The sequence below is a fragment of the Mastomys coucha genome, unplaced genomic scaffold (genome assembly GCF_008632895.1).
Source record: "Mastomys coucha isolate ucsf_1 unplaced genomic scaffold, UCSF_Mcou_1 pScaffold7, whole genome shotgun sequence".
Lineage (NCBI taxonomy): Eukaryota > Metazoa > Chordata > Mammalia > Rodentia > Muridae > Mastomys > Mastomys coucha.
In genome coordinates, this window is record NW_022196913.1 from 104,893,568 (window position 1) to 104,903,418 (window position 9,851).

The window sequence follows — 9,851 nt, forward strand, 5'->3', positions numbered from 1 at the left end:
TCTTTGTGGAAGTGGGAATTGGTACCCTTGGCCTCATGGCCAAGACTCCACCAATGAAAGTTTGAAAGAATGTTCAATCTCAGGTCAAATTTGGAGGCTAGTTGTTCCTTCATGGGCCTCAGCATGTATACTGTTCATTCCCTTCCTCAACTGACGGCCTTGCGGGAGGCCCACATCCAGGGGAGTTTCCCCACTGTTTCCATGCCGTGTGAGTATTTCCTGTGGCGTAGCACAGTGTGAATGAGTGGGTAAAGGAGATGGTACACTCTCGCGGTACACTCTCTCCTGCTTCCAGGCAAAGGGTTTAAATGAGTTGCAAATCCATAGCGGTATTTCACGGTTATAAAATATTTTTATTTCAATAAAAATAATATTCAATGCCTACACCTCAGGTGCTTCTACCCATGGGGGAGGGTGGGCATGGAATAAGATTCCCAAAGCTTGGAAGCACTCATCCAACATGATCATCCATGTGTAGGTGGACATTTTGACTATCTCACAAGATAATCTAATCTGTCTGTCTCCTTGTCTTTCATCTCACTGCATCCTATGGAGACTATAAAATGACTCCCTCCACATAGGTTCAGCCTAGTGTTGGTGGCCATTGACATGCTGAGTGTGTATCATACCTGCAAGATCTTATCCAGGGACCTGGGACATGCATTTACAGGGCACAGATTCTGTGAGTGTTAGAAGTATGGGCACTGATATCCTACTGAAATGTGGGCCAGCCACTGTCATATTTATAGCTGACAGGAAAAGTAATGGACTAGCATCTACCGACAGCACGTTGCTTCTACTAGCAGTTGCTGCTCCCCATAAAGGGAATTCTCCCACCTCCTTCTGCACACCCCCATACATAGACAGTATACTCACTCATGGTTGTATTCCCAACCCATTGCCCTGAGACACCCACAGAAAGAGTTTTCCTTCTAATACTACAGTTTCTTCTAAGCAGAGTCAGTGGCCATTTGGACCAATCATCCCTTCTAAAATTTACCAGACTATGAGCATATGCCAAGATAAATCTGTTGCAGTTTTCTGTCACTGTGAGTATCCCCTTCCATCTGTCTGTTCTTCCTGGACCCTGGCCTCCCACCCTCATTTGTCCCTGGGGCAGCAAGAAACAAGTTTACTGCTGGGTTCTAGCAATGCACTGTGGAAGAGTTAGGACCGTTGATGATGCTGTCCTCCCACACAGCCCCCCAAGGTGCCACCGCAGGGTAAAGTTGGGCCCTGTGTGACAGGACTGTTCTCTTTTTCAGCTGTTGCTCATAAGTCCCAGAGGAAATTTCAGATGTGTCATTAGCACACTGGCCCGTAAGTTATGCAGTCAGCCAATGGGCAGAGATTGAATGTGAAGTCTATTTTACAACCCCATTCCATCTTGCCAGGTACTGACTGGCATACATTTGGTGACAGCCAGAATCACCACAGGTACAAATACAGCCTCTGAGGTAGAATCTCCCCATCTTCTGAATTCTAAGGTCACAAGATACAAATAGTACCTTAGTTTCTTTCCCTCTCGCTGGAATAAAATACATGAAGGAATCAGTTCAAAGGAGAACTAGTTTATTCTGGCTCACAGTTCAAGATCAACAAGCTTAGGGAAGTCAGAGGCACCGGGAGTTTGAAGTACCATGTCACATTGGCAAAGGGGGGGAAGACACACTGCTCCTCAACTTCTCTTCTCCATTTATACTGTCCAAAATCCCAAGCAGGGAATGGTCCCACCCACCATTAAAACAGGTCTTATATTAATTAACATTGTCAAGATAATCCTCTACAGCAGTGGTTCTCCACCTTCCTAATGCCGAGACCCTTTAAGACAGTTCCTCATGTTGTGGTGACCCAGAACCAAGAAAAAAAAATTATTTCATTGCTAATTGGTAATTGTGGTTTTACTACTGTTGTGAATCATAATATAAGTATCTAATAAGCAGTATAACTCATATGTGACCCAGGGAGCTTGACCTGCAAAGGGATATAGGCTCACAGGCTGAGAACCTCTGTCTTACAGGCCTGCCCCATGTCTGTCTTCTAGATGATTCTAGATCCTGTCAGGTCACAGGTGTGAAGCACACAAATGGCTTATGTCCCCACACCCCACCCTTCACCAGTGACAGGAACTGGTGGCATTGTATCTTCTAGGAACTTCATGTGTTGGAATACGAAGAGAGGGCCATGTATGCTAGACTCCCTCAGGGTAGGCAAAGGAAGAGATGGGCTGCAATCTAGCTCTCTACCCTTAACCACCATTCTTTCTGGACTGCTATAAGAAAATGAGTGAGAACTTGCTCAATTTGGAGTACATCCAAGAGGATTTTATGTTCTATATGCTGTATTCCCCAGTTGGGATTCTGGGGGATTACAGGAAGTTGCTGAGGAAGATGGCCTTTTCTCCATGTGTGTAGTGGCTATTAACCATTGGGTAGGAGTGTGAGCCCTGGAGGAGGTAGTGTCTTAGCTAGGGTTTTACTACTGTGAACAGACACCATGACCAAGACAATTCTTATAAAAAATAACATTTAATTGGGGCTGGCTTATAGGTTCAGAGGTTTGGTTTATTATCATGGAGGCAGGAACATGGCAACAACCAGGCAGGCATGGTGCAGAAGGAGCTGAGAGTTCTACATCTTCACCTGAAGGCTGCTAACAGAATACTGACTTCCAGAAAGCTATGATGAGGGTTTTAGAGCCCACATATACACCTATTCCAACAGAGCCACACCTTGAAATAGTGCCACTCCTTGGACCAAGCATATACAAACCATCACAGGTAATCTGGCTGTGTTAGAAACAGATTCTTTGACTTGGGGAAGTTGAAATGTGACTCATAAGTCTTCAAGACCAGCTTGAGGACAACAGTAACACAATCATATTTTATTGATGTGTCTTATGTTTCCTTGAAACATGTTCTTTGCTTCTTTTTGAACTGTAAAAGTCTGAGAATACCTTATGAGAAGTGTTAAATATAAAGGGAGTATAAATACAAAACCTATAACCCCATCAGACTGTCATGAAATAAGCACTGTAAATATTGTAACATATGTTCTCCTGGCTTTTTGTCTCCTTGTGTGGGTGTGTGTACGTTTATGAAGCTTTGCTAATTCTTTACATACACTTTACATCCTCTCTTTGTTTGTTTTCTTACATCTGTTTCTATGAGCTGTTTCGATTTTCTGCTAAGACGTCAGTGAAGCCACCAAAGGAGTTGAAACTGAAACTTTTTTAAAAGTGTATTTTTCTCAAAGGATACATTGTGCACAAGGTACTGAGGGCTTAATACATTTTATCCCTTCTCTCTTTCAGAAGAGGGATGTTCTACTTTTCCTCTTATTTTCCAATTCAGGAAACTACTGTTTGGATAGGTACTGTAAATTGTTGAAATAAAAGTGGAATTGATTGGGCCAGAGAGCTCGGCAGTTGCTGCCCTTGCGGAGGAGGAGGTAGGTTTCACTCTCGCACTTACATGATAGCTTGCATCCACCTGAAGCACTGGTTCAGGAGATCCATCGCCCCCTTCTGGCTGCTGTGGGCTCTTGTACATATATAAACACACAAAGATCACCACACACACACACACACACACACACACACAAATGTTATTGCCAGACATTACTTTAGAATATACCAATAGGAACAGGGAAATGAAGCATTTTTACAGTGTTCTGCTTTATTGGGAGTCGATGGGGAAAAATTAATAAATGAGTATAGGAATTAATAAGATGAGGACAGAAAGGACAGAAAGCTTACTGTAAATGATTTCAAGTACTGTGGAGAATTAAAAGAAAAAAAAATGAGAAGTGGAGATGGGCTATCAACTAGCAGAGAAGAGCCATGAAAGATATGTGATAGAGACCAATGGCTGGAAGGTACTGAGGGTTGGCCATGTATTTATTTATATGGATGTGAAGCACCCCACCTCCAGACTCCTGAGGTAGGTTCTGTTACTCAGAAGCAGTTGGGTCACAAAGACTCAGACCTCATCCAAGGCTTAATCCAGTGATAGACCCATTGTGGGTGGAGGTATAATTTATTAAAGGAGGTACGTTCCTGATAATGTGGCTGGGAATGTGCTGGATAATGTGTGTGTGTGTGTGTGTGTGTGTGTGTGTGTGTGTGTCCACTTAACATAAACTAGAGTTATCTGAAAGGAAGGAACCTCAATTGAGAAAATGGGTCCATATGATTATCTGTAAGCAAGCTTAGAGAGCATCATTTTAATTAGTGATAAATGAAAGAGGGTCTAACCCATTGTGGGTGGGGCCATCCTGAGCCCCACCAGAGGTGGGTGGTTCTCAGTTCTATAAGATAGCAGGCTAAGCAAGCCAGTAAGCAACACTTCTTCATGGCCTGTGCATCAGCTCCTACATCCAGTCCTTAACCTGTTTGAGTTCCTAACTTGACATCCTCCAGTGATGGACTATGATCTGGAAGGGTAAGCCAAATAGACTCTTTCCTCCCTAAGTTTCTTCTGGTCATGGTATTTCATTAGAGCAATAGAAATCACACCTAGGACAAGGTATATCATTCTTGCATCCTTTCTGCCTGTCTCTCTTTCCTGGTTGCCATGAGTTAAGCAACGTGGCACCACCACCATGGTGTTTGCTTCACCACAGTCCCACAGTAGTGGAGCCAGCCAGCCATAAACTACAACCCTGAAACCTTGAGCCAAAATCAGCTCTTCCTCCTTGAAGTTGTCATCTCAGGCTTTTATTCCTAGGGACAAAAGCCTAACTAACAGAGTGTAAATCACAAAAATGTCCCCAGGGCAGGAGGGTACTTGTCCTATCTGAGAGCTCAGAAACAATTGGATGGCTGGGACAGAGTGAGTTGGAGAGATGGGAAAAAGATAAGACTTGATATTTAAGACAAGGATCTTGTGACTTCTAATTTTTTAGACAAGGTCAATTGAAGATAGAGAAAAGTCCATACTAGTATGAAAGCCTTGTTCTGAGGATTTAGTCTGGTATTTCATGGCCCCAATCATCGCAGAAACCAACATGAACACTACATTTGTTTTTACAGTGACCCTCATGAAGCAGCCTCCACCATGACAGAGTGTTGAGGCTGCTAGATAGTCTCCATCTTCTCCCTGGCCCATGTGCTGTGATTCTGAGTCATAGTCTGTGCCTTCTCCCTCATCTCCCAGGGGAAGGTCTCAGATACCTGTGGTTGCCTCTTGAGTTGACAACACTCTTGGATAACCCTGGTGGGTTTTCCCAGGTTCTCAATGTGTATTAGTTACTGTCTTGTTCCTGGAAAAAAAAAATTAGACAAATGCAGTTTAAAGAAGGGAAGGTTTATTTGGTTCAAGGTTTTTGGTCTCTGGGGATCCATTCTACCATGGTGTGGAAGGCATGGCAGCAGGAGAGTGAAGTAGCTAGTCCCACGGTGTTCACAGTCAGGAGACAGAGTAACAAATGCTTATGCTCAGTTCTTTTCTTCCATTATTCAGTCCATGGCACGGTATGGATTACATTTAAGGTGAGTTTCACACTCACTTAACCTAATCTAGATAACTGCTCACATGCCCGGAGATTTTTTTTTTCCACTATGATTATAAATCTCATCACTTCCACAATCAACATTCACCATCCATATTAATCTAATCCCCTTATGTGGGATGTCTGAATGGTCTCGCATACACTTCCCCAAAATGTGCGTCTTATCCCAAGCTTGCCCCTGGAAAAACTCAGACATGGACAACTTGTGTGTGACTCGGGATGAGGTGGAGGCTAGAGATATCCTCCAGAAATTACCACAGCCTGTGGTGTTTGGGGAGCACATGTCTATGTTAGTACATGTGGTACACGTGGTCCCAGGCTTCCATCCTGGTAGGAATTGATGTCTGAGTGGCCGTGAATTTAAAACCAGAAAGGAAAAAGTAAGCAGCTCCTCGTGTAAACACTGGGCAAACAGAATGCTGTCCTTTGCTTCCAATCCCTTAGGAGCTTCTGAAACCCTGCTCCCTTCCCACTGGATAGCTAGTGAAAATCGAGGGGGAAGATGAGGCTCTTTTTGCTCTGTGGATTTCAGGATCTCTCTCTTCTACCTGGCTCCCCTCTCATCCTGAACCCCAGAAGATCTGAATGGAAGATGTACTGTTCTTCTGAGAGAGGGGCCCTGGAGCTTGCAGGAAAAGTAGCATTCCCCATCCCCACCCCATGTTGTGCACAGCAGGAACTTCACTGGAAAATGCTGGGTCACCCAATGTCCCATTCGTGTCACCTCCTTTCAAAACTTGACATCATGGGTGGGAGTACAGACCAACAACTCTTACTTGGGTAATGGAAAGCGTGGGCTTGCCACCCACCTGGGTTGAATCCACGGTTAAGGCATTAAATGCTCTGAGGATGGGACTCTGGCTTGTGAAGAAGGAGGTGTGACAGGTTGCCTCACACCCGTGAAACCTCAGTAAACCTCAAGTGATGCCAGGAGCCAGAAGAGGCATCTGAAAGAACAACCTTTAGCAGACTCACTCAGGCTCAAGCCTGGGCTCTGCTGTTCCTGAGTCCTTGGGAAGTAACAAACCAATTTGATCCTGTGTGTCTGGCCTCATTTAGTCTAAAAGGTAGTGTGCCGACATCCTGGTTGTTGACCTACAGGATATGCTTCAGGACGCTTTCCGTCTGCTCTGCAGAGCCAGCTGCTTCCAAAAGAGAAAAAGGAAAAGTGAGTAACTGAACAGGTAAATGACTCACACTCACCTGAGCAACAAGTTGGGCCCTGTCCAGAAGGATGCCAATAGCAGGTTTGCCTTAATGATCTGGATGCAGCCCTTTCCTAACCCTCATGGCGGGAACCATGGCCATGGGCGTTGAGACTCAGAATTGGAGTATGGAATGTTCTAGGGAGTCCAAGTGCTCAGCTGAAGAAACTAGACAATGCTTATTTTATTTTTATTGTGATTATTAAAAATAAAGGTTCACTATGAAAAAAAGTTTGAAATACAAACCAGAATGAAAAAACTCACCCATGATTCCATCAAGCTTTGAGTATTTCTCCACTGTATCTTTTTCTCTCTTGGCCTTTCTGTGTGTGAAATAGCATCCAACAGATGGTAAATCTTACGATCTTAATTAATCAGCTTTTTCAAATGCCTGGATTATTTCATTTCCCAAACATTCTAGGGCTACACCCTGAATCATTCAATTGTCTACATTCTCACAGGCTCTCTGATGCCAGTGGGCATCGAATCCCAGATGTGCCATGAGAGGAGACATGGTCTCATTATGTAACCTAGGCTGACCTGAAACTTATTCTGTCTTAGGCTGGTTTTGAAGTAACCATTCTCTTGTCTCTGCTCTCCAATTGTAAAATTGCAGGTGTACAATACCATATCTGGCTTTATGTTTCATTCCTCGGAGTACTTGAGATGGGGTCTTATTATGTAGTTCATGCTGTCCTGTAACCCACAATTCTCCTGCTTCTGCCTTACCAAAGGCTAGACTTGTAAGTATATATCATGCCAATTCTGTTTCAGTGGTTCCAACATGAAGAAGGCTCTGCTTTGCTTCACCCCTCAGTCTAGTTAAGCACATTCTCAGTCTTCTCTCCGTGCCCTCTTCTTTGTTTTAGTTGAGGCATAATTAAATTTTATTCAAAATATCATTTTAAAATATATACAAACAGGCAGTGGATCCCATCTCCAACTGGACAGTCTGAATTCACTTTGGGTTACAATGTATGTCAAAATTTGGAGTTGGAGCTACAACTACTATTTGTTGGTAGTCTGATACCTTTGTAAATAAGGGCTAGACTATTCTGCTGTGGGCCCATCCTGACATACATGCATAATCTATGCAAGGGGAAGAAAGAAGTTCTGCTCTGAGAGACTCAGCAACCATAAGCCACTTTGTGAGAATATTGAACTCAGTATATTTAAGGACACCTTGAAAAATAATGTTGTGTGCTGTCTCATGACATACACATGACCCTATAGTTTTTTTAGTAAATCTTTTAAAGTAGTTTCTTATTTAAATAATAGAGTTTAAACAGAGTTGACCCCAGATGCCTGCTGGAGTGAGCTGATTGGTGAGTATAGTTGTGAACCGGCTTCAGAGGGAAGAGGTGGGCAAAGAGGTATCCCATAGCTGTGTGAGAAGGTGAAGGGTGTGAGGTTATGACCCATGCCTTATTTACCTGCAGATTTCTATGATCTCACATAGAATCTGAAACACACTCATGTGCCAAGTAATGTTAGTGTGTTCATATGCAATTGATAAGGAATAATTAACAAGTGCAATTTGAAAACAAAACTAGTTGCTAGGACTACAAAAGTTGTAATTAGCCTTGTCCTTAATTACCAGGGCGCCTGAAAGATGCAGAAGATCCACACATGCTGCTTTCATTTTTTTTAATATTAATGCCTACAAGGTACTTCACAGCATACTAGGTCTCCAGCTAAACTTATAACATTTAAATTTTGGCAAGGGTGACTTTTGAAACACTATGAACAAGGCAGCTGTGGATTCTATCCCATGACTAATTAACGCCCACTGTGATCAGTAGTATGCAATAAGTGGGCAACAGGGAGGAGGGCCTCAAGCAGCAGTGTTAGGAGGCCTCTTGGGGAGGTCTGAAGGCAAGAGTGTGGCAAAAGACAGAAGGGCAGGAGCATAAGGAAAGGTGTTGCAGGAGAGATCTCAAATGTGAGTTGGGCCTGTGGGATGTTTGTGCTCCCTGAGGTAAGGCAGGAGAGATGGGAAGGAAAAAAAGCAGGTACAGGTCAAGTCATCATCAACAGCATGGCCCTCATCAGGTCATCATGAAGACATGTTTAAATGAGGGAGTTATAAGGTACAATTTAATGTTTTGAAAAAAAATGATACGGTGGGTGAAATAAATACACTCAAGCTGTTGGTCACAGGTCACAGGAGGACCAACTGAATGGTGGCTAGTTAACAATTCACCTCTGATTTCCTGAGAAAGCAGAGGAAGCTCAGGCCACAGCAATGGCAATAGGAAGGGGAGAGATAACAAGACTAAGACCCATTTAGGAGACAAAGCCAAGATGCTGTATTATAAGAAACTATTCCATTTTTCTGGCTTAAGTAAACAACAAGGAAAGACAAGGGGAGACAGAGTTCTCAGGTCCTACCAAGACCTCACTTTTGGATATGATGTCCCTAGAATATCTATGAGAGGCCACAAGACATGTGAGTCTGGGGCTTGGAGGAAGCTGGATGGGAGGAGCACGTGTAGACCTGCTTCCATGTAGTGGAACTGAAGCCACTGGAATGTATGAAGTCACTGAAGCAGAGAGAGAGACCCTCACAACACTCAAAAACAACTCAGCTACTCCAAACAAAATACCCAGATCCTGGAGGATTTTGAAGTAAATGACTTGGAAGAATTTCCTCTGTGGTGTGGGATTCCACAGTCATCTTTGGCTGCAGGAGGGATATTGCTGGCCTCAGGCTGTGGTCTAGCTGACAGGACTTTCATTAAACCAGTCTGGAAACCATGTCTCTACCCACAGTCCCATGTTAGGCCCCGTGTTCCCCCTGTCTTCTCTTTCCTTCCTTTCATGCTGGCTCTGCATGTATACCACAGTATTTAGGTCTTACAGTTCTGAAAGAAGCCTCAGGGTCCTAATAAAGCTTGGCTTTCTTTCTCTTGTGCTAGAATGCTAACTATTATCAGCCACAGGTACCTAGTATGAATAGGAGTGTCTGGAGTTAGGGCCAGGGGGTGGGGCTAGGTTGCTGATGAATTTCATTTAGGAAAATCCAGTCCCAGGATAGGGTGTGGTGCTCATAGTGTCAGGCAGAATCCCCACGGAGGACATGAAGGTAGCTACAGAAAGCCATTTAGTGTGGACATCTTTCTTAGGTGAGTGGTGT